This window comes from Ambystoma mexicanum, chromosome 7p (assembly GCF_040938575.1).
Source record: "Ambystoma mexicanum isolate Mex_15411 chromosome 7p, UKY_AmexF1_1, whole genome shotgun sequence".
NCBI classification, from domain to species: domain Eukaryota; kingdom Metazoa; phylum Chordata; class Amphibia; order Caudata; family Ambystomatidae; genus Ambystoma; species Ambystoma mexicanum.
Window position 1 is genome coordinate 560,292,587 of NC_090939.1, and position 25,785 is coordinate 560,318,371.

Below are 25,785 nucleotides of genomic sequence, written 5' to 3' on the forward strand. Positions count from 1 at the left end.
GGATCCTTTTCAAATTGTGGACAGAATCTCACCAGTCGCCTACAGAATCTGTATCCCCAAGGGCAGTTTGGCAGAAGGGGAAGATAAGTGGGTCCACATAAACCAGCTGAAGAGTTGCCATCCCAGGCATACTTTGTGGTAAATAGAGGAGCCAACCGGAAACCCAGAGTGGGAAATTCTGGATCGCTAGAAGAATCCACCTGTTAAAACCATTAGTAAATACAGGTAGGGAATATTGTAAAATGAGTCAAAGTATGCATCTACCCCACTACACCCTTGGGGAGTAGTAGTGGGGAAATGTCCATAACCATGCTATGTTCTGTCTCCTAGCATTGGAACCAAGAAATTTTAATTACCAAGGAGGACCACTCGGGGACCGGGAGGAAAGACCCAAGGAGCCCAGAGTGCTGTTCCATACTCCCAACCAGAACCGGCAAAGAGAGCATTTCCATCCAGCACTGACGGGAGAAGCAGACGACTTTCTCCACCTGGACCAAAAAAAAAAGAACATCCCAATCTCCCAACTTCCCCTTGATGGGCGGTCAAACACAAGTCGTGAGGGGGTACTCTGTGGGATGTATTGACCCACTTTTGCACTGCTATGCTGCATCACTCTGTTATGATGGTGCCAGAAACAGCAAAATAGCTGCAAAACCATTGTGCGCCAAAAGACCCCTGAAAATTATGCTTTTCCACACACAAAAAGATGGCTGCCCAATCTGCCACGCATGTTGTCGGTGGTGGAACAGAGCTCTCACTACTGAAATGTGTCACTGGTCTCCACAACAATTGAAAGTGGAATGCAGAAGGAAAAAGTAGTGCTTTGTTGAATGAAACTCCAAGATTGCTTTAAATTTCTTTTTCTTTGCTGCTGAAACTTCAGAATGCCGGTACAAAGCACCTATCAAAAAATTAAAAATTCTTACTGGGTACAACAATTCACTTAGCTATGAAATCATTGTGAACTTACAAGGTCCTGAAAGGCTGAAAGCATAGAGAGATTTTTACAGCAAAAGTGGCCTGCCTGTGGATCTGTCAAAAATCTCTGTGCAGCAGAGGGCTGCTGTGATGACCGCTGTCAGGGGCCTGCCTGATTAACCCTTAACATGTATAAACTGAAAATCAAATGTTTGCAATCTAAGAAGCCTGTTTCTGATAGTAACTCATATTGTAATTGTTTTGATCCCATGGTTTAAAATCTTGAATGAGAATTCTACCTGTATTTGATATAACACATTTGTGTTGTGCTAAGGAAAAGGCCACAGAATTTAACAATTAATTTAAACCTGGCTGAAGCTGCAGAACTTGAATACAAGTTTTTTCTCAGAGAAGGAAGTTCTTTCCCCCAGCAGGAAATCACGCAGAGGTTTTAATTACAGGGTAGGAAAGAACCTGGTCTACAGAGGCAAAAGGAACAATGACAATCTGCAGAACAGGAAATTCGAAGTGTGAAGACATTCGTAAATGGCCTCTGCAAGGAACAAATTTGGGGGATGGCTCCTGGGCTTCCAGGGAGAGACCAAGGGATGGAGCAAAACAACTATTTGACGCTTAACAAGGACAAAGAACACATTTTAAAAAGACTGACAACTTTCTATTTAAAATTGTGAAAAATATAAAAATAGTTGTAATGTCATTTCTGGCTGCACGAGTGAAGAGGCGCTTAAACTGTGTGGGATGTTCTGGACAGCAATGGTAAGAAATGTGATTTTATGCAAAATGTATTTCTGCTAGAATTGTGAAACGTTATACACTTATTCCCATGTTAAACACACACACTTGTAGAAATTTGCCTAAAAATTGGACATTGTGTTCATATTGAAAAGGGCAAAAGATCCCACAGCTATAGGGTTTTGAGAAATAGCTGCTATGTAAAATATGTAACTGTATATGTGATTTTTATAGAGGTTGCACATTTGGAAATATGGATTTTGCCAAAAGTAGATTTTGTGTTCCACGGGCTAGTGGTGGATTCTCAGCCTCATAAAATTGCACCATAAAGATGACACTCTTTTTCTCTCCTCCTATCAAGGAAGAGAGTAGTCTTTGACCCAATCACCTTTCAAAGGGGAAAGCTTAGGCTAGACCGGCCCACACACCCCCTTTACGATGTCATTTCATAGCATAAATAGAGACAGCTCACCACACATAAGGACAGACAGATTCATTCACTATCCTGATGCTGGCGGAGCACCCTGCTGCTGAACTCTACATCGTCCTTGTTCCAGACTCCAGAAACTTGGCAAAAGCAAAGGGCCTATTGCATAGCTGAACCATTCTCAGCTAGGCCTCAAATTCCAGAACAGAACCCCAAAAGCCTAAGGGGAAGTATCATAATACAGCCGGGCTGTGCTGTAACGGCTTGCCTGCTGAAAATAAATATCCTCAGAACCAAGAAGGGCAGATCCGATCCAGTCCTGTGCCGTGCTGTGACCAGAGTGCCTTGCTGACCCTGTCCAGTCCTGGGCCGTGCTGTGACCAGAACACCTTGCTGACCCTGACCAGTCTGATGTGCCAAGCTGTCTTTCCTAAACCAGATCCAATTCCCTGACCAGAATTGAGGGTCCCATATAAAAACGTATCCAGTGAGTATAAATAGGAAGAATTGTGTCGCTAGCATATGTACTTTACATAGTCTTATCCCTATCTTAGACCCATCCTATCTTGTATTCAAGACCTGTATTGTTAGGAGTATCTTTGCATTGTCTGAAACCTCTCTCCGACCCATCCTATCTTCCTCTAGAACTAGTATTGTTAAAAATATCTCTGCGCTGATCATTCTTCATCTGAAGAAGGCGAGTTTCCTTAGCAGGCAGTCACCCTGATCAAGTAACTGTGTTCCTGTGTGGTATTTGTTTTGTTCATAGTCATCCTCTAGTGTAAGCAACCCATTTGTCATTTTTAAAAGCGCATTCCTGTTTTCCCTTCTTGCGCCTATCTCAGAAAAACAACCTCTACTAAGACGTCTGTAATTCTAAATAAATGCAATTCTCCCATTATCACGAATATCGCGCAGTGAAAAGTTTGCTGCAAATTTTCATTTTGGGAAATTTTTACACGTGTAAAACAGCTTTTCATTGCTTCCAACTTGAATTTTAAGATTTCAAATGTTTTCTTTGGATTAAATCATTGCTTGTGTTTGTCTGCAACTATTCAAAGTGGCTCCCAAAGAATTTATAACAATTTTGACCATATTTGGTGTTTTTGCCCAATCCATCCTAAAGATAACTTTAAAAGCCATTCTGACAGCTTGACAGTGAATTCTGTTTCTCTATTGTTTGAAAGTTGGAAAGTGGGATTGATATTCTGTTTGAATTCTGCCATTCCTGAATACCTTCTCTCTCCTCCTATGTCTTTACATTACATATTGGGGGTTGAGGGCTGTGCAGGGGGAACCTCTAACCACAGTGCTATCTGATCTGGACCCACACAAAAGTATTTCTGTGCTGAATTGTTTTGCTCACTACTTACTCCTTGTGTATTAAAGAGATTATTCAGTGTTACCTCACCCTATTGGTGATTGTTGTGTACCTTTAAACACATATTGTGATTATTTTTTAAATACATAAATAAATATTTACCTTTACAAACCAACCTGATTCCTGGTTCACTGTGAGCGGGGGGTGGGGGCGTTCCAGGAGAAGGGTGTTATATGAGTGGTATATTTTTCCGAATAAAGAACATAATAAATAAGGATTTCAGTTGTGCACTACATGCTAGGCATTGACTTGGGTGTGTGCCGGATTGAAATCACTTACTCAGAGAAATGCTGCCAAGCAAAACATTATTTGCTGAGTATAAATACAGTAACGTAGACATGTTATGATCGGACATTTAATACATGATACACATTTCTATTTCCTTATTTGAGCTTTCTTCCGATAGTCTTTCTCTTATAGTTCACCTTGTGTCGAGGGAGACATAGAGTTTAGCGTCCCTGTTGATGCCTTTTTTTCATGTGTCCAGATTATCCAAAAGGCCTCTCTTCATCCGATGTGAAGAATGCAGTTTTCATTTATTCTTAGTGACTCATTGCCCTCACACTATGTTAGTGACCTTGCCTTCATGCCTGGACTGCGCGAATCGACTTTAGGTGCCCCAATAGACTAGACCCACGCTACCAGACATTAATACATCGCACCAGTCTACCCTGCCCAACATTACAATGTATCTCCACATGCTTTATACAGTGTTATTGAGATTAACATTGTACATCTTGAATAGCCAATACCTAATCATGCTACCCAACCTATCTGCACCTGAGCCTGCACACAACCCACACTTATTAACTGAAATGAACTCCATACCCTGCCCTTTTCTCGCAAGAAACCTTAGATTACGTGCCAGGCTCGCAAGACTCTATGACCCACTGTCTAAACTAGCCCATAACAAGGTGACCAGGAATCCATCTCTACACCTTCTTCAACTGAATAGTAGACTCCAACGTGAGCCCATCCGAGGCCAGAAAAGCACGCACGATGCTATGCCACCACCCCTAAACCTAGCAGATCTAGGGACTAAGGGCGCATTAATAAATGCACGTTCCATGGTAGCCCACGCATCAGACATTGCTGACCTGCTACATAATGAAGACCTGGACTTCTTAGCAGTTACCGAAACCTGGCTTCACCCCACGGCAGGCCCTGCAATTATGCTAGCAGTCCCAGACGATTACACGCTATTAAGACTTGATCGCACCACTTCTAGAGGTGGAGGTCTTGCCATTACAGCCAAAACTAAATTTACTATCACCATCGAATCTCCTATCAATGCAAGCTCCTGTGAATCTCTTACAGCTAAGTTAACCCTCTCTAGCACTCAATCCATCTCCATTCACCTTATCTACCGACCACCGGGCCCTTTAGGATCATTCGAAGAAGACCTCACAGACATCTTATCAAACAATCTCAAAAACTCCTCACAACGCATCCTTCTAGGAGACTTTAACCTTGGCTTTAACGACCCTGCAGATGCCAATGCTAGTACAATCAACAATACCCTAGAGGAACTGGGTTTCACCCGGAAGATTACCGAACCTACCCATATCAAAGGGAGAACTCTGGACTGGCTAGCTGTGCACAACTGCCCAGTCCTGGTCTCTGCCATACTCCCACAGCCCTGGACAGACCACTATTTGATCTCGTTTACCCTAAAGACAACACCAGCACAAGCCAGTACTATAGCTCCAGCCGTCCAATCCCGTAACAAAAAAAACATCACCCTGGAAAAGCTGATCCCGCTTATCACACCAACCTTGAATGCCATCCCGGACCACACTGATCCACTCACTATGGTGGATATCTATAATAAAATCATACTCTCTTCCCTCGACGCTATAGCCCCTTTGAAGCTAAAAAAGAGCAAGCCCCGGAAACGCATTAACTCCTGGTTCTCGCCTCATCTCAAAGCCCTCAGACAAGAAAAGCGACGAGATCGAATCCCCGATTCAAGTACCTGACTCGTGTATCAAAGATAAAAACTGGTGCACAGGCATTCAAAATGCCCTAGCGAACAAAATCTCATCCCTCAAGACTAAAATAAGCACTAAAAAAGAATCTTTACTCTCCTCCACCAAACAGAGTACCGCCTCCCACAAAAAAGCTCACCCGACTCAATCCCCCCCCAGCGCTTAACCCATCCTTCAACTTCCACAAAGTATCCACCAAAGAGGTAGAGAATACTATTCTCACCCTCAAACCCGCAAACTGCCAGGGAGACTTATGCCCCGCTCAACTGATTAAGGATGCTGCCCGTGATCTCGCACCATTTATTACCAAACTAATAAATGCGTCCTTCACTTCAGGCACCGTACCTAATAATTTAAAACAGTCCTGGGTCCTCCCTCTGCTTAAAAAACCGAATCTGGACCCATCCACCCCCACCAACTACCGCCCTATTACCACAGTACCTTTCCTCCTTAAAATCATCGATAAAATAGCATACCAACAGATCCAACACTACCTTGAGCACTTCCAACTCCTAGGCGTCCGTCAATCAGGCTTCAGGCCACAACATGGAACAGAGACCGCACTCATAGACCTCAAGGCACAGATAGATGAGTTGAGAGACCAGGGGAAGACAGCACTATTGCTTCTCCTTGATCTCTCTGCGGCCTTTGATCTGGTCGACCATAAGATCTTGTGCAACCACCTACAAACAGCTGCCCACTTCTCTCAAGATGCAACTAACTGGATCCAATCCTTCCTTAATAACCGTACAATGAGAGTCTTCTCATTAACAGCAGCAGCCGACCCTATCTCGATCATGTGCGGTGTACCGCAAGGATCGTGCGTCTCCCCTACACTTTATAACATTTTTACGAAGCCCCTTTTTGATGATCTAGACGATCTGGGTATCACCTACACTAACTACGCCAATGATACCCAGATCATCATCCCGTTGTCGGGGGATTATGACAAGGATTTGGCCTTCGTTAATAAAGTGTACCTCATCATCCAGGCATGGATGGCCTCACACGGACTATGCCTGAATGATGACAAGACGGAACTTCTCATTCTAGGCTCCACACACCACCTTAACAAACTGGGCCACAAATACTCCTCATTCATAATTGACAACAACAAAATCATGGTAGCTAAGGAGATTAAAACCCTCGGATTCTATCTAGATTCCACCCTTACCTTCAACAAACAAGTGAACGCAATGGCCTCCGCCACCTCTTACACTTGCAAACTTATCAGGGCAGCCAAACCCTTTCTCTCCCCCACCAACTGCACCACCTTGGCCAGGGTGCGGATCCTGTCCAAGTTGGACTATTGCAATGCCTTATATGTAGGCTGCAACAAATATATCTCTAACAAAATCCAAATACTCCAGAACAATGCCCTCAGAGTGGCCCTTAGCATCCTGAAGAAAGCCCATATCTCAGATTCCTGAAGAACTGCTAATTGGCTATCCACCAAGGACAAGATATTTCTTAAATCAGTGTCTTTGATTCATAAATGCCTCCACCAAGCAGCCCCCCAATACCTCATCGCCAGATTTACCAGACCCACCCTCTCCCACCCCGCGAGAACGGCTAATTCCAACCTTCTTCTGGTGCCCAGGTTTAAACGTACTACATCTGAAGGAAACAGCTTTCCAGTAAAAGCAGCACAATACTGGAACTCCCTCCCTCCGTCGTGCAGGGAGGACCTACCCTACCTCCAGTTCAGAGCTAGGACCATCCACTGGCTCAAATCTCTTGACTCACAATGACTCTTAGAGACCCAGATGTGCCACTACCATGTGGCGCCTCACTGAATGTAAATTTGTTTATAGTATTGCCCTAATGCACATGTTATGTTCGTCCCCTACGCATTAATTGTAAATATGTTTATAGTACTGCCTTTAATGTACATGTTCTACCCTCCTACTTGGCGTGATATTTCCGGCAATGTAACCCTAGCTGGACCTCGCCACACGTATGTAACGAAGCTTTGCAACCCTCTTGCTGCCTTTGCGCCTGGCTACCTTCGGGTTAGGTGCGCATTACAAATAAATACAATACAATACAATACAATACATTTTTCAGGACAGTTTATTGACACTGGTTATGGTTTGCTGTGATTGAGGATCGCTCCTGAATTTTCTCTGATTCTCTCTAACAGTGGTCTGATTATGATCCTGATATATTTCTTTTGTTACGACTACACTTGATTTTGTAAATGGTGTAGGGGTTGAGGCAGTTGACATTTTTTTTAATTTGTGGGTTTTTCTAAATGTTGCCTTAACGTTATTAATTCCATACCTAATGTGTGGGCTTATAGTACACAATTGTAGCATTTTGGGAACGATGAAGCTTATTGTTTTTCTTGGTGCTAGAGAGTTAGGCTGATTTGTTGTTGTAGGCTACTCAGTTTAGGATAGAAGATGGACTGTCTTTCCTCTAAAACATCCTTAATATCATATTCCATTTGAAACGTGTGCCATTGTATTGAGTTGATATTCTGAATTCTATTAATGCCAGCATTGTAGTGGGTTAGTCAGTGTATCCTGTGTTTTTTAATGTGTTCACGGGAGCAGTTCTATGGTCTAACATGTTAGTGTGGATATTAGTATCTGCCTCTCGTATCTTCTGTTGCTGACCTGTTTGTTTGAGAGACAGCAGCCTTTATTTCTTACTCTTTTCCTTCACTGATGTACCATGTGTATGTGTATGATGGCTTCCAATGGAATACTCATGATCAAATTGGGAGGACAGCCACTGCTTGCATGCATGGTTGTTTTTATTACTGTAACTTTGTGGAAGAGCATACTTTGTAGAATGTTGATTTGCAGGTAGATTGTTGCATCCAAAATGTATATGCTGTTTTTTTGGCAATGCATTGTCAGACTGTGGTTGTAGATGTTATGCTTTAGAATTAGAATATAGCTGTGTAAAAAGTCTTGCTTTCCATCACAGGTCGTGAGTTTATCAGCAATATAGTAGCCCAGGATACTATATGGATGGGACAGAATGCAGTATGTTGCAAAGTATGCACCACTTCCAAAAGCCCCCTGTAGAGTCAGTCTATTTGATTCTAAATCTCCCTCCATTGTATGCACCTGGGGCATGTCTGTATATTTATTGGTCTACATGAAATATATGTATCCAGGTGAATTAAATCAGTTTTAAAACACAAAATATGCATATCATCTTAGCTTCCCACACATGGCAATTGAACACATCTCACAACATACAAACATGAGAACACTGCACCTCTACAACCAACCTACATACCAGACACCCAGCATGAGCATTCTAGCATCATGGGCCCAAATGGCTCACTTTCACACACAAATGACTCTATTCTCTGAATATAGAATACCTGAAGGCTGACCCCACACAGAATCCAGGGTACTTCCTGTCTGCACACATCAACAAAAGAACAAAGCTACCCTGCTTTTACCCCTACCTCTCCATTAACCTCACCCAACCCCCTCTATTTCCGATATACTCAAACTTGTGGAGAGCATGCAAATGGCAGTGCAAATGGCAGTGGAGCATGGTATACATCCCATCAACATAACAGTTGATGTTAAAACTTGCTTTTGTTTGGTGTGCCAAATGTGGTAGAGACAGCAGCAGTCTGCAGTGGGGGACTAACAAATGTGTTTATTCTGAAATACAATGGAAAGAAGGAAACATAGATTTTTAATACAGAGTCTTACAGTTTGATCAAGCAGCCTGTCAACAAAAAGTATGTATATAAAAACAGCTTTGATGTTCCTTCAGTGAAACAGCATTGTTATGGTTGAGGAGAGGTGGCCAGATATATGGTGCTAACTTCTCCCAATGTTGGATAAGTTAGGTAAGAGCAGGGGCATGCACTCTGATTATGCATTTTGAAGGAAATGAGATGATACAAATGACCCGTTTGAATATCATAAAGCTGTTGAAGAAGGAGCTTCATATGATAGAGTGTGCCACCTGGGCTTTAGGTACTTTGAACTCAATTGCTTGCATGCTGGTTTTGGAAGAAGGCACCATAGTATCAGCAGTTGGTAGGGCCATGAAGGAAATAAACAGGTCAGTGTCACATTTCTACAAGACTAAGGGCATTGAAGTTGTCAAGTGTGAGACATTTGAGTTGACACAGTTCACTGAATGAAACTCAAGGATCCGGTGGATAAATTACAAAGGGATGCTGAGGCATGTGAGCGGGGACAGTTGAACATCATCTGCAAATGGTTCCACTGATTGCTGGAAGAGTCACTTGAAAACAAAATTATATATAAATGTTAAAGTTTAGAAAAATGTTTCTTGTTAAGTGAAACAATGTGTGAAAATGAAGGTAACTGATCAGAATGCAAGCAGTTACACCAAAGAAATACTTGGGGAAAATAAAGAAAGATGCTGAAGAGAATCACTAGAAAGTCATGGGAGAGGGCTCAGCACTGGGCAAGACCCAGAATAGTAAAATATGTCTAGTAAAGCCAGTTAATGAAGGGGTTGTGTAGGACAGGGTTGTGGAAAAGAGGGCTAAATAGAGAGTGAAATATATAACAGAAGTGACAGGGCATATATAGGTTGTAAAGAAAACGCTGAGGATGCATACATTGGAAAATGGAACTGCCTTCAAATAAAGCATCATTTTATCTGAAGAAGACTTTGAGCTTCATGTTGTAAGACATTTTCTTCCCACTTTTCAGTTTATATTGGATTGTAAATTCCTTGCCTAGACATCAGAAGACTTAATACTGCACTTAGCACATATGAGATTTTAAAACTCTATACTGTAAATTGAACAGAGCACACAATAACAGACCATAATGCAGGCTCACAATGTATACTTGTATATACTTTTATATAAACACATTTGATCCGTTAACCAGGTGATATTTGTTCTATTTGCATTGGTTATAGGTTAAAAAAAGTCTGAAAATGGAAAATGAAATATATTCCAAAACCAATCAGCAAAACATAAATTCAACCATGCATGTTGGGAGAGAGAAAAGAGAAAACAGAATATGCAATGTTACACTGACAGTGTTCTCTGGATTCTATAAACACTTATTAGCACTCATTGATAATGTGTGTATGATGGAATAACATCCTTAGCTGCTCCCGCCTTGTTTAAAATTAGTAGATTGGGAATTAAATTAGGACACATTCTGGTAAGCAATATAGGTGGTTTATGAAAGCAAATGCACTTTAGAAACAGCTTCAACTCTCACGTACCCGTTGTGCCCTAACTAAGGTTAGGTTAGTCTGAGGTTAGAGATAATGTACTCTTTCGCATTGAAGAATTATTCACATAACCAATTTATTTTTATTTAGGCAACTTTCTTGATCCATGGGTACCATTGAGAGAGAGGGAGATATGCCTTCTGAGTCAGTTTCACCTAGCCAAGTCATCCCATGCAAGACGTTCCAGTTTCTTTTGACACTATTATTACTCACTTGAGACCCTTGTAGCACCAGCTCTTCTGGCCTGCTTGCAGATTCAGCACATGTCTCAGTACCAGTCGACAACCCCCACTGTTCAGACCAGCCCTCTATGGAACACTGCCTTGGAAATCTGTTGCACAGCCAGTTGGATATCGCCTTGTTCACAGTCCTCATTCAAGGCCCAAGCAGGAATTGGTAAGATTCCTTCATGCTCAACTAGCACAGCCACAAACATCATCCCGGATTTCTCAGGTTGATGATCTTTTTCCAAAGTTTGGAAAACATAATCCCAGGCCTGCCCGCAACCAGAGCTTGTGATATCTTAGTCCTTTTGTAAAGTCCTGCAAAAAGCCTTGCCTTCCAGCTCACAATCCATTATAAGCCTTTCTCAGAACCCAGCGCAGCACATATAGATTCTGTAAATTTCTATTCAGCTGTCTGTCAATTTCAATTCCTTTACTCAAGCTCATTGCGTTACTCCCCACTTTAACAAGTGAAAGAGCTTTCAAGAAAAATACAACTCTTCCTCAGTTCACTCATCTTGTGTAATTCTCCAGCTCAACTCTCTGTTTTTTGGCAAGCTTCACCCCTGCCAACCATTCCTTTTCTGTGCTAAGAAGAAAATGCAACATCCCATCCTCTCTCTTCCTGCACCTCTGAATGAAAAATGACCTTGCTGCACTGTGCACCTCACCTTGCAAAACAGGCTTTTTGCCCTTTAATTTCTGCTTTCATTTTCTGAATCTAACCCTCGCAAACAAAGCTGTTTTAAACAAGCAAATCTGTTTGTCCATACACTTTCTGTAATGTTAATATGTTAATTTGTTGAGGCCTGCAGTCCCCAAATCTAAACCTCTTTGGTTTACCTTCAAAGCTACATATTAGTACTAATATACCAAATAACACTCAGCACATGCTGCATGCTAGCATCAGTTGAAATTAGTGGCACACAGTTTCTTTTGAATTTAGTGGCACACCATTTCCCTACATCTTCCCCATTGTTCTGTAGAGCACACTGCTTTAACATGGGACTCTGCAGATGCAGAAATCCTAGCTAAAAATCATGTGTTCCATTCAACGGTATCTTTCTTCTTTCAACATCTTTCAATACAAAAGACACAGTATACAATGTTATTGTAAGCACAATCAACCATATTATGATTTATGCCATGGACAAACCTATGATTGCCAATCTCGTATCTGTCCATTGCCAGGCTCCCCATGCATGAGCATCCTTGTCTGTCAATTCCAAGTCACTTATTATGATATTATGTTGGCATATGTTCAATTCTATTGTATGTACATGTTTGGGGTTCAATACATATTCAATGTCAGGATCTAAACGTATTTCTTTGGAACAATTCAACATTTTCCACTTTACCTTCCCACAACTCCCCATCGACATGAAATAATGTTAGCCCCCCAACCATCACCACAGTATCTTTGGGACTGCCATATATAAAACATTATATTGTAATGGTTTGACAGCAAATTAACCATGATTAAGATGGGTCATTATATAATTCATCGGGCAAGTACCCGCCAGCCACCTGTGCTTAATCAATTTGACATGTGACATATCCTTAGGTTTTAGATTAATTATAGACACTGCACAACTTACAGCAATGCCATGATCCACCCACAACCAACAAATAGCACATGCTGCATCAGGTACAATAGGGTTCCCTGGACATAGGTATTTCTGCTCTTTGAATTTTACAGAGGTATCTAAATTTGGCACCAAATACAAATTGGGCTCCTAGGTTTGAAGCACGACCATCTCAAGAGTTACAATTGTGACATAGTTCTCACTCTGCCAAAAACCCACATTGTGCACCAATTTACTCTGATAAATTAATTCTGGGGGGATATATCTCCATCCGTTCCACATCTATATACAGGGGAATTGCCCTGCCCACTTCAATCACAATTTTCTCCTGAATTGTTTCAACCTCTCTTTGTGTAATCCAAGCCATCATTTGCCAGATGATATCAGATGACCCAAAATACAACTGAATGTGACCCTGTACCAGCTGAGACACCCCGCTTTGAACTTCCCGCAGGAACTTTGACAGCAGACATTCTATGGCATTCACCACATTTAAAATGTTCTCCAGTACCCCATCATGCTTAACCATTGTATGTATGCTATGATCTAACAATGTTGATTGCTTGTTATGTGTTAAAGCAGTTTGATTTATGAACTATACCAACTCCTTCTTTTCAATCCCCATTTTGTCCACCCTCTGCCGGATTATTGTCAAATCTTGTCATTGAATGTGCTTACTGACACTGCATTGGCTGTTGACACAGTTGTACTAACAATGGCACTGATTATCGTGACTACAATTGTGTCAATCAGAAAACCAGCCGTCCTTCGCCCCCTTTTGTTTTTCTAGTGTTAGATGAGCTCATAAAAGTCTTTTCCAACTGTAGCAAGATTTCTCTTCTTGCTCTTTGAGCTCCTGCCCTATGCATGTGAACCCCCTTTTTCACTTGGGTGGGCTTAACCTCAGAGACATTAAAGTGTTACTCAGGAACAAAATCTGGACTTACACTGGTGTAAATGTTCTGAAACAATAGTCTCCTGTTTCCTAAAATAAAGCCTCTGACCTTCTCTACCACAATTTCCGATGCTGGCCACGGTTCTACCAGAAATTGCCCATTTGTTGGAATAGCACATGTTGAGGTTAATAAACACAATACAATAAACACATTCTTGAATTAAATAACACAATGTTTTCCCACACATCACGTGGACCGCTGTGCTGTCATCTGTATTTCCCTTTTTCATTCACGAGCCCACTCATGCCTGCCAGATTCCTCCTCTTGCGATCTTGGGTACTACACCTTGGTCCGTCTTGAGACCTCCTACATCGACATCTGTCTCCAGGGTCCCACACAGACCACTGTTGAAGGAAAATGATCTAAGGCAATCAAAACCAGAAGAGAGACAAACAGGTTAAGTTCTAAGCAATGATACTTTTCCCTTTATGATTTCCTGTGTTCTAACTGCCTAGCCCCAACCTTACACACAAAAAATATAAATGTATACACATACATTTTTGTTATTAATATACATCCTTAGTTCTCATTCATTAATTCAGGCACACCACACCCAGCACACCTACTTATCTGCTCAGATGAACCGCTTGTATACCTTGTGTGAGCTATTAACCCTACTGCCATTCGCCTCACTGACTTACTCACCTTGATTTTAATGTGACTACAACACCTCTCACTCCCTACTAGTTACTCCAGACTGCTCTAACCTCTGAATGTCATGTTTTGGGTGAAATGACTTTATCTGATTCATGTGGAAAAATTGTCCAACAGCCATATCACCTTCCTTGGCCATTATTCTGTACACTCCTGTCCCCCACACACTGTCATAGGCCCAATAAGGTAGCCAAACATTTAAAAAAACAAAGATCTTAGAATTATCAAAATCTTGGCACATTCTTTGTTTTACAATGGTAGTGTACAAATAACAAATTCATAAAAAGTTCTATTTCCTTGTAACACTCATGTGGCTTGAGGCAGTATTCATTCAATGCAGTTTATATTTATTCGTATAGCCCAACACGTTTTGAGATAACCTTTCTCTTCATCAGGTGCAAATTTGAAGTTAATTCTACAAATAAATTCAGACAACATAACTTTAATAAATCATAAAAGTCTTTTCCAACTGTAGCAAGATTTCCCTTCTTGCTCTTTGAGCTCCTACCCTATGCATGTGAACCCCCTTTTTCACTTGGGTGGGCTTAACCTCAGAGACATTAAAGTGTTACTCAGGAACAAAATCTGAACTTACACTTGTGTAAATGTTCTGAAACAATAGTCTCCTGTTTCCTAAAATAAAGCCTCTGACCTTCTCTACCACAATTTCTGATGCTGGCCACGGTTCTATCAGAAATTGCCCATTTGTTGGAATAGCACATGTTGAGGTTAATAAACACAATACAATAAACACATTCTTGAATTAAATAACACAATGTTTTCCCGCAACTCACGTGGACCGCTGTGCTGTCATCTGTATTTCCCTTTTTCATTCACGAGCCCACTCCTGCCTGCCAGATTCCTCCTCTTGCGGTCTTGGGTACTACACCTTGCACCGTCTTGAGACCTCCTACATTGACATCTGTCTCCAGGGACCCACACAGACCACTGATGAAGGACAATGATCTAAGGCAATCTAAACCAGAAGAGAGACAAACAGGTTAAGTGCTAAGCAATGATACTTTTCCCTTTATGATTTCCTGTGTTCTAACTGCCTAGCCCCAACCTTACACACAAAAAATATACATGTATACACATACATTTTTGTTATTAATATACATCCTTAGTTCTCATTCATTAATTCAGGCACACAACACCCAGCACACCTACTTATCTGCTCAGATGAACCGTTTGTATACCTTGTGTGAGCTATTAACCCTACTGCCATTCGCCTCACTGACTTACTCACCTTGATTTTAATGTGACTACAACACCTCTCACTCCCTACTAGTTACTCCAGACTGCTCTAACCTCTGAATGTCATGTTTTGGGTGAAATGACTTTATCTGATTCATGTGGAAAAATTGTCCAACAGCCTTATCACCTTCCTTGGCCATTATTCTGTACACTCCTGTCCCCCACACACTGTCATAGGCCCAATAAGGTAGCCAAACATTTCAAAAAACAAAGTTCTTAGAATTATCAAAATCTTGGCACATTCTTTGTTTTACAATGGTAGTGTACAGATAACAAATTCATAAAAAGTTCTATTTCCTTGTGGCTTGAGGCAGTATTCATTCAATACAGGTTATATTTATTTGTATAGCCCAACACGTTTCGAGATAACCTTTCTCTTCATCAGGTGCAAATTTGAAGTTAATTCTACAAATAAATTCAGACAATATAACTTTAATAAATCAAAAAATAACATTGTTTCACAAATCCAATTACTGTTGAGTTCAAATAATATCTAAATAATCCTCAAGTGGTTTAGAGGGTAGTACAGCTAAATTATCCTTACATTTGATCCATCTTCTCATTTTTGTATCCAGATAATTGTAACTACTGGCACTGGATATAATTACTGGTGTCCATGGCAGCATTTATTTACTGGATACATCAATATCTTTAATCCCCTAATTTTTATGATTGCAAATTGCTGACATGAAACACACTTACTTCAAACAGTATTTCTGCTAAGTTAATATATAAGGATACTCTTTGGCTACTGTTGGTGTAGAACTATTCTTGTTATGTGGGATCTCTAGGATAATGTGTTTCTAGATCTGAATTAAACTAAACAACCTTATAATGAGTTATGGCTCAAATTACTGTTAGTTGACAGAATGCCATAACTGGTAATAAATATGAAAATATTCATATTTTGGATGAAAGGGTTCCTCTTCGCCCTTTCTATAGTGAAAGGATACAAATTTAACTATAAAAGTGTAGTTACATTGTATTCACAATCGACATAGTTTCATCTACTCACCTAAATGACAGGGAGAACTGATCAGGGCTTGTTTTCTTACTTTAGTACATCTAAACGTTGTGCAAGGATCTATAAATGAAATATGGACTTTAGGATTCGTCCCAGGTTGTTCAAAATCTAGAGTATATCACTATTCAGTATGGTAGTTTCCAATTACCAGGAATTCTTACGCTGTGCCATTTGTTCAAGTTCCTATGTCAGCGGCTATAATGTGCTGCAAAATCGCCACTTTAAATAATAACGTGATTACGTCACTATGACATCATCATGCATGACGTATGTGACGTCATGTATGTAAACAAAGCAGATGAAAATGAAGTTAGATCGTATTTATGGGTTCCCTCTTAGTTAGCAATTGTTATCTTTAAAAAAAGCAAGCATCATTAAGGGTGAATACATTAGATAACCCCATACTGGAAAGAAGCTAAAGCTAAACGATTATGCCAATTGTGATAGCAAGAATTTGATCTATGCACTAAGATGTCCATGATGCCGATAATACGTAGGAAAAACCACACGTGAAGCGAAAGAAAGATGGACAGACATTAGTGCAATCTGAGGACTGCTGATGCCAAATCCCCAGTGTACAGACACATTAGAGATCATAGACACACTACAGCACAGTAGAGATGTATCATCTTGGAAGTAGTACATCCTCTCCCGAGAGGTGGGGACTTATCAAGATGAATCTCACAGAGAGAGCTTTATTGGATTCCAACACTTAGACTCAATGGCCCCACTCGGGGTTATGTTATGTTACGTTACTTGGCATTTATATAGTGTTCTTTATATCATTGGTATGACCTCAAAGCGCTGGTAGGTTGAACGCCCTCGGGAACCGTATTTCTGGTCAGTAGAGAGAGGTAGTGTTGCAGGGTGCATGGGTGGACCAGATATGTGTGCAGCTGATGTAATTGGCAGATGGTAGCTGCATCCTAGCGTTAGGAGTGATGCTGAAGATATCAGTTGGATGTGTGCAGTCTGATGGGTGGACACCCTGACTGGGCTCTGACTGCGTTAGGCCTGAAGGACGCATATGTGAGCAACTAGGCCGGAATTTGCTTGGACAGCTGCGTTTTATTAGGGTGATGAGGTGTTCATTGGGTCGTATTCGTATGTAAACAGCTAGGCAGAATTAGCCAGGGATATAGCTGTGTTCTAGTTGAATGATGGTGTAAAGTAGAGAGTAAGCATAGTCATGTGATGAGATGGTTATCTTTAAAGTGCCTGAGACCAGACACGAGAACAGGATGGCAGGGAATAGGGCGACAACACAGACACATAGAGACATGCGGCTGGCATTACAGTGACAGGAAGGGGCATACAGATATATAGCAACAGCATGGGGAACAGGAAAGCAGGGTACACAGTGATACACATGTGGGGCATGTTAACATTTAACTTTCTATCCAGATGTGATTCAGGCTAGTGTTCACAGCTCCACCCAAGCGTGAGACATGTCGACATTAGAATTTCTAACTAGAAGCGACTCAGGCTAACCTTCACAATCCTGTCAGGGTCTGGCGCAGGCCAATGTTCACAAGGAACAAGGAATTTTACCTACACCCATTTCTATAAAGGTGCAGATGAATTGGCACTAGAAAGTTGTAAGGGGGTACTGTACCTCACAACAATTGTTTGCTCTTCTTTCCTAAAAATACCAATATTGAGAACGTTTTTAGCTAGGATGGACCACAAACACTTTCATGACTAATACACCTGGGGGCCGGTTCATGGAACAAATGTGCGCCGAAAATCTCAGCGCAAGCTGGCGCAAGCGTGAAAAAGCAAGCACACGCGTGTGATTCAGGGAAGGGCCTGCGGGTGTTTTCCCCTGGATGCGTGCTAAATCCGTGCGTGGCGCACACAGGCGCACACGTCATTGCAACATCCCGAAACCCATGCCCGACACGCACATGGGCAGCACACAACGTTGGCGCGCACACCAAAAAGGGGGCGGGACATGGGGCATAATATGCAGATTGGGGAACAACGTGTGAAAAAGAAGGCGTAACAGGGGAAGTACTGCAGGGAAATAGATGGAACACTCACACGCACGCGAACAACACGTATTCATGGAATTGAATACAGGAAACATGCGCACGCTAAAAAACACGCACAGGCATCAATACGTCTGCCACAGGAAGGCAGGCGTAAGCGTCCCCGTGCACAGTATAAAAGTGCGCGCAAAAAACAAACACGTATGTACCGCTACGATGAATGCACCATTTGTCGCAGCACTGATCGTGGGACACCGCAGGAGGAGGAGAATAGCCAGGGCCCATATTTTTCTGGACCAGGCTTTTTGGGATGCCTGACGACCAGGTCTATGGCAGGTATAGGTTTCCAACTCGTATCGTGGTCAGGGAGTGGGAAGATGACCTTACATCCCCCAACCTGTGCTCCCAAGCCCCCCTTGGAGAAGGTGCCTCCTTGGAGAAGGTGTCTCCCCTTGGAGAAGGTGCTCAATGTCCTGCATTTTTTGGCCACTGGGTCATTTCAGCGGACTACTGCTGTAGTCGGGGGGGGGTCTCACAGGCCACGCAGTCACGCTGCCTACACCAGGTGTTGGCAATCATGACTGCGCGCCCCTCAGTCCGCAGGCACATATACATGCCCAGAACATCTGCAGAAATGCAGGCCATGGTCCAGGACTTCCCCAAAGTGCTGGTGCCATAGATTGCACCCATGTGGCCCTACGTCCACCTAGGGCCACAGAGCACATCTATCGAAACCGCAAGCACTGGTATTCCATCAATGTGCAGGTCGTATGCGATGCAAAGGGAATCATCACCTCTGTCTATGCAAACTACCCTGGCTCAACCCATGACAGTTTCATATACAGAATGTCCACCCTGAGCCGGGCCCAGGAAGCTGGGCAGCATGGCAACACAGTGCTCCTAGGTGAGTACAAATGCCTGTGCACATGCATGCATGTCACACACAGACAAATACACAAGCCCTAATAATCACAAGCATTATCACCACCCCAGGGGACAGTACCTACCCTCTGAGCAACCACATGATGATGCCAATCCGGAACCCCACCACACCACCCCAGGTAAGATACAACGCTGCCCACATTGCAACCAGGGGCATAGTGGAGCGCACATTCGGAGTGCTCAAGTCACGCTTCCGCTCCGCTCTGGTGGGCAGCTACTATATGCGCCCCCAGTAGTGTGCAGGATCATTGTGGCAGCATGTGTCCTACACAATTTTGCAACACGGCAGGGTGTAGCGGTGGACATGGTGGTGCCCCCACATCCCCAACCACAGGCAAAGGCGCTGCCCATGGGAGGGGATAGGGCACGTGGCGAGGCAGCCAAGACCCAGCTTGTGGCCACATTTTTCACCTAAACTCCCACTCCTGCGGAGTGCACACGGACCTGGCACATACCAGGTGACAATCGATGATGACAAAGAGACAGTCAACTGTCGCAACCTTACCACCCTGATAATGTTTCCATGGAAGTGCTACATTGTGTGCATCCCTAGCTACTTAAACCTAAACAATCCTGTGTGACCAAAAGGAACACTTGCAAGACATGAAAGGTGTGTATCACACACCCCTGCAAAACAGCCCATGACAATCCCTGGTATGTCACCCAAACCCTCCCAACCCCCAGCACTCTTGCCTGCCACACCATGACATGGCAAGCAATACCAAAAGGCCAACACATGACCAATAAGATCCGAAAGTGACATGTGATAAATGGAAAGTGGCTCCAGACAATGACGCCTGACATGGAATCACATGAAAGGACTGACCAACAATCTCCCACACATACCAAGTCATACACAAATGCATTTCACCAGTCGTAGCATGAACATAACACTGAATGCCTGTTCACATGCACATTGGGCAAGGCAAACTCCCTACTGTCTCCTACAACACACTGCTCAGCACACAGCACAGTGAGCAGCCATTGTGTCTGAGATACACCTCGAGCATCACATGAAAAGGACAAATTTAAAAATAACCAATTGACACATATACAGGATCCCCAAATGGCCATAAATCATGCAGGGACACAGCTGGCCCCAGAAGGCATTGTGTGTGCACCACTGGCCGTGGAAGAGTGGTTGTACATGTGATGGATCATCGTGCAACTGTGTGTGTGTCAGTAGGGACATGCACTCAATACATGCATGTGAAATCAAGTGATCCTCAGTGTCCAGTACACATCACAAGTGAACATTTCCCATGTGCACACCCCAGCATGTCAAACCACACCAATCCCCTCACACCTGAAAAGTAAAGACAACACAGGAACAGGCATTGACCAGCAGAACACATCATGTGCATAGTACCCCACAATTACAATGTCAGAGTGCCCAAAACACTGTAGCCGAAGCCGAAGCCAACTGTCCAACAACGAAAGGCCCTCCCTCCTTCACACATCGCCATGACCTACTGAACAACTGTGTCTGGGGTATGTAGCCTTCTTCCTTCAAGTATACCTGGCCACAGCATCACCCTACCCCTTGGTCTCCATGTTCCACCTTGTGTGTAAATAGGGTCCAGCCCCCTCAGAGGCCACCTTGACTGGCAAAAAAAAAACAAATCGCAGAGAACGACAAGGAGCCAAACCCACAAACCACAGAAAAAGCCTGTAGGTAACCATGAACCCTGGAAGAGTCTCCAGTAGATGACATTAAGTATCAGAAAATGTCCAAGCACATGTCCAAGCACAATGATAAAACAACCAAGGTAGCACAGTTCTACAATGCCAAAACAGGATGGGTACCATGCTTGGTACAAAACATACAATGATGATGCACCAACTGATGGGTACTGTCACAGCAACAGTGTCCTGGCGCAGGAGTGGCACAAACCAACCACCCCCTCCATGGTCTGGGTGCCTGCAAGGTCAAACTTACACAGGCCTCTGAGACCCAGGTGGGGAAGGAGGGCCAGGGATATGTTGTTTGGACAGGCATTGGTATTCAGGATAACGGGAAAGAGGGGCAGGAGAGGGGAGTAGGATTGTCAACGGAAAGTAGGGAAAATACAAAATACAACTATTCACAATAAGACATACACAATCAGACAAAACATGTTCATCATGCACATTGTACCAAATAAGTCAAATGCAAGCCAAAGAGAGACTTATCTCTGGGGTGAGTGCTGGCCTCTTGCCTGCAGACTCTCAGGTCAGGTAACAGGAGCAGGTCAATGCTGCAAAGAGAGTGTGAGTTACTAATCTGTGTGTGTCTACAACACACACACGCAACACCATAAAATGCCCCAAAGTAAGTGACTCCTCCACAAACAAACACTCTTGTCTGCTGCTTTGTACCCATACGTTAGCTTGCCCCCGTGAAGGTCCATACACTGTCAATGCAGTAAAGCAGGTGCATGTGGGCACACGGCAAATGGAAGACCAATGTGTCAAGAATCACACATCATACAATGGTCCCTGGGTGAGCAGCTATATGCGTATAGCGAGGTGCGACTCCAGTACAAGTTGTGTACTGGCATCCGCAGATTAAAATAGGTAGTGCACGTGTCAATTAGCACATGTAAATGACATGCACTGCCCACGAGTCTGTGACTCGCTGTGTGTCCCTGTGTGCTGCTTCATTTACTGGCTAGGAATGCTACTGCGCCAATGACTCTGCTTCTATGGATCAGGGTGGACCGGAGGATATGTGCGACAGCCCCTGCGTGTGCCCCTGACAACTTGGTAAGCAACTTGCCATTTGTCCCCAACGCATCTTAGCTGTACTGTGCACTTCAACAACAATATCTATCCTAGCTCCCGATCAGTGGCGCTTCTTAGCATGCATGTGCAAGTGGCCTGGTGGAAGCTTGGCTGCAGTGTGGCCCCCTTGTGATGCTCACCTTGCCTGGAGCTCCTGCAAACACGCCTGCTTCTGTTGGCCGTCTGAGCACAAGCCCTGTGGCACTGCTCGCGCATACATGTGCATGTGCCCCACCGAACGTGTCCTGCTGTATGTCGTACAATGGGCCATGTCTGCTGGCAAAGGTGGTCTTGAGGCTCATTCTCCTGCAAAAAGGGGACACAACATATACTTAATGCAGGAAAGTACCCTGTGTGGGTCTCTTCATGCTGGTTGTGACTGGGTCATGTGAGACACCTACATCAGAATTCCTCCCACCATCAGTGTGACTTTGACAGGCAAAGGGTGCCGGCCACTGTCTACAGCATGAAGTGCATAAAGCACATGTGCAGGAAATAAAATAAACAAATAGCACAATGTATATCAATCAATGGACACATCAATCATGAACCCACCCTACGCAGGGTGTCTAGCGCAGACATGCCCTGGATAAACAACCACAATCCCCACTAGGGGTGTTAACACAAGTATTACAGCAGCAGACAGGCCACAGATATGACAGTCCAAAGCCCTTGTGTAAATGACTGTAACACCGAACCATCCTTGCGAGCCCATGGATAAGAGACGCAGGAGTGGCCTATGTGAGTCAGGACCCAGAACTGCAAACACAAACACGAGACAAGCTTGAAGGGCCCAGCTGGAACAGACAGTGGATGCTTTCAAAAGCTACAAAGCACCACATGAATGCGCAATAGACAAAGCAATTTTAAACTATATTAACTAATTAAACTAACTATAAAAACCTACATTACCTAATTAAACTAACTATCAAAAACAATGTTAACTAACTAAACTAAAATGAAAAATCAAAAATGGCCACATACCACCCGGGGGGGAGGCACCCAGGAGGGGGGAGGTACAGGGTGCAGCTCAACACCCACATGCGATGATGTTGAGTCAAAAGAAAAACTCCATGGGCTCAATGCCTGCACAGCCCGGCCTGTGTGGGAGATATCTTGTCGTCCGAGTCAGCCTCTTCCTCAAAAGGTAGATGTGGTACAGGAGCCTGACCACACCTAGGCGCAGCTTGCCCCTCATTGGCAGCAAGTCTGATGGATGGGTGAGCCTGGTTCTGTGCGGCAATGACACCTAGGTCAGCATCCAGAACCTCTCGTGATACGCGTGCTTCCTCTTGCAAGGTAGCAGGTGTAACACGGAGTTCTTCCTGCGTGGCCTGCCTGGACAACTGATGCACCTCCCGGAAAGCACTTAGATCAGCCGAGATGGTACGCTCAAGCTGCGCAAACCTCTCCTCTGACCCCTCCCTCTGGGACATCAAGAGGATACCCCTATCGGATCTGAGGGATGCATACTCAGCCCTCAGGGCCTCCATGTGTGCCTCTGCGTGAGCAGCAATTGCTTTCTGCAAAGACAACATTTCAACCTGGCGTGCCCTGTCTGAGGTCGCCATGCCCAGCCTGAGCGAGCAGGCCGTGGACTATGCCGCCCGTTGCTGGAGAAGCATCTGCCTGGCAGGGGGGAGCACAGATTGGGCCACACGCTCCATGCTCACTGCAATGTTTTCTATAGCTTCCCTCTGGCGTTCTGAATTGGCAGTCATGTCTTGCTTCCACTCAGTATACCTCGGTGGCGCGCGGCCACCACGTTGCTGGTTCGACACCTGCGGGTCCCAAGGACCGCCCGTCCTTATCGGGTTGGCACCACCCGCGGCTGCAGGACTACATGCCCCCGTCGATGTGATGTCTCAGGCACATCAGCGACTGGTGTGGAGGGTGACCCTGCGTCCCGATCCACCAGAGGCGGAGTTCCCACCACTGTCTGGCCCCTCAGTGCAGGTGTCACGGACAAAGGAGCATCCACATCAGAATCACTCACGCTAGACGAATGGACCCGATGCACATCTAACTTGACATTGTCGTCGGAGTGATCGTCTGGACTTGACTCATTGCCTGCCACAGACAAGATGGTCTGTAACACATGTGGGTTTTTGTGGTCTACCACCGAACAACCTCCACTTGTGCCGGGTTGCTGGTGTGATAGCAAACCAGTGTCTGACATGATAACACCATCCTCTGACTCCATTGCGTCATCATCTGGAAAGTGGAAAAAATGTACATTAGTACACATGTCAGAAGCACATAACACACACACAGACATCACACAGACTGACAACATATGAAGCACACATGTCACACACCAATGAGAATCTGGCATGCATGCAAGGTCACTTTGACATAGCATCAGGGACTAGGCATGTAGAACGGTGTAACACAGCTCAGAAGTGGGTTGATGAAGTGCAGGACATGTGTGCGTTATCCACTATCTACATGAACAAGTACATCATGATGTGTATCAATTGACTTGAAGGCAGTGCAAGGGCAAGTCCAGGCATCACATGCAATGTGCATTCAATGTGTTGCATGGCTATAAGCAAACCCCCCCTACGTGAAAATTTAGGGATGCATTGCATGGCAGCGAAAGGGCGACCAGGGACCTGTGCATTGGCAGACAGTGCTGTCTAGCATCAATTGCATCACCTGAGTCAACTGACAACACAACATATGATGATGGAACAGAAAGCAGGACATATGATGACCCCTCAGTAGTACAGACATGTGTGCAGAAGCCTCTACACCAGTTGAACAGAGTCAGTGGGCCTGAAACGGGGGAGGCCTGCGCCCTGCACAGACTGTGACACCCTAAACATGTATGTGGTGCAGGACTGAGCCAGAGTGGGCATGGAATGGATGATCAAAAGCAAAGAAATGTCGGTCTTCCTGGACACGTACTAAAATGATCATCCAGTCAAGGACACATAGGGGCATGCATGGAATACACATGGAGCATGAATGGGAACTCATGTCCCTGCGGAGCATCTGCCATCTGCACAGTCCAAGTGAGACAACCTGCATGAAGTGCAGAGGATGTTCACCACTACATGTGTCTGGCAGGTTGGCTGGTGGAAGTTTGAATGTACACAGGAGTCTTGAACAGGCCTTTGCAGTATGCCAATGTGATGCACACCTGTACAATGTTGCAATTGGGGTGCAGGGTTGGTGGAGGGGCAAGGGAGCATGCCTACGTGGATTACCCGCATGCATGCAGAGGACACATGCACGTCAGTCATGCAATGACATAGTCCCAGTGCTGAGAGGAAACACACCCCAGGCTACATGCAGAAGGGCCATAGAGCTGGAACATGGACTGTATGGGCAGCTGGGTGACTAGCATGTGATTAGGGTGCAAGTGTGGTTGTGAGGACAGTCCCTGTCTGCTCTACATGTCAACTATCCTGCACATGAAGCATTAAATTACTTGCACAGGAGAACCATGTACACCTGACATGCTGTGGCAGTCAAGCACAGCACATCACACAAGCAAAACACACATGTCGTCGACCAACAGGCAACAACACTCACTGGATGGGGCATCAGAGTCTGGAATCTCTCCCACTCCCTCTCCCACTCATTCGACCAATTCTGTTGGTATGAGCTCCACAACGAGTGCCTCGTGCTGAGTGAGGTCTTCCTCCTCAAGTGCTGGTCCACCGCCAGTCACGAGAGTCATGTTGTAATTTGAGGCACGCTTTGCCTTA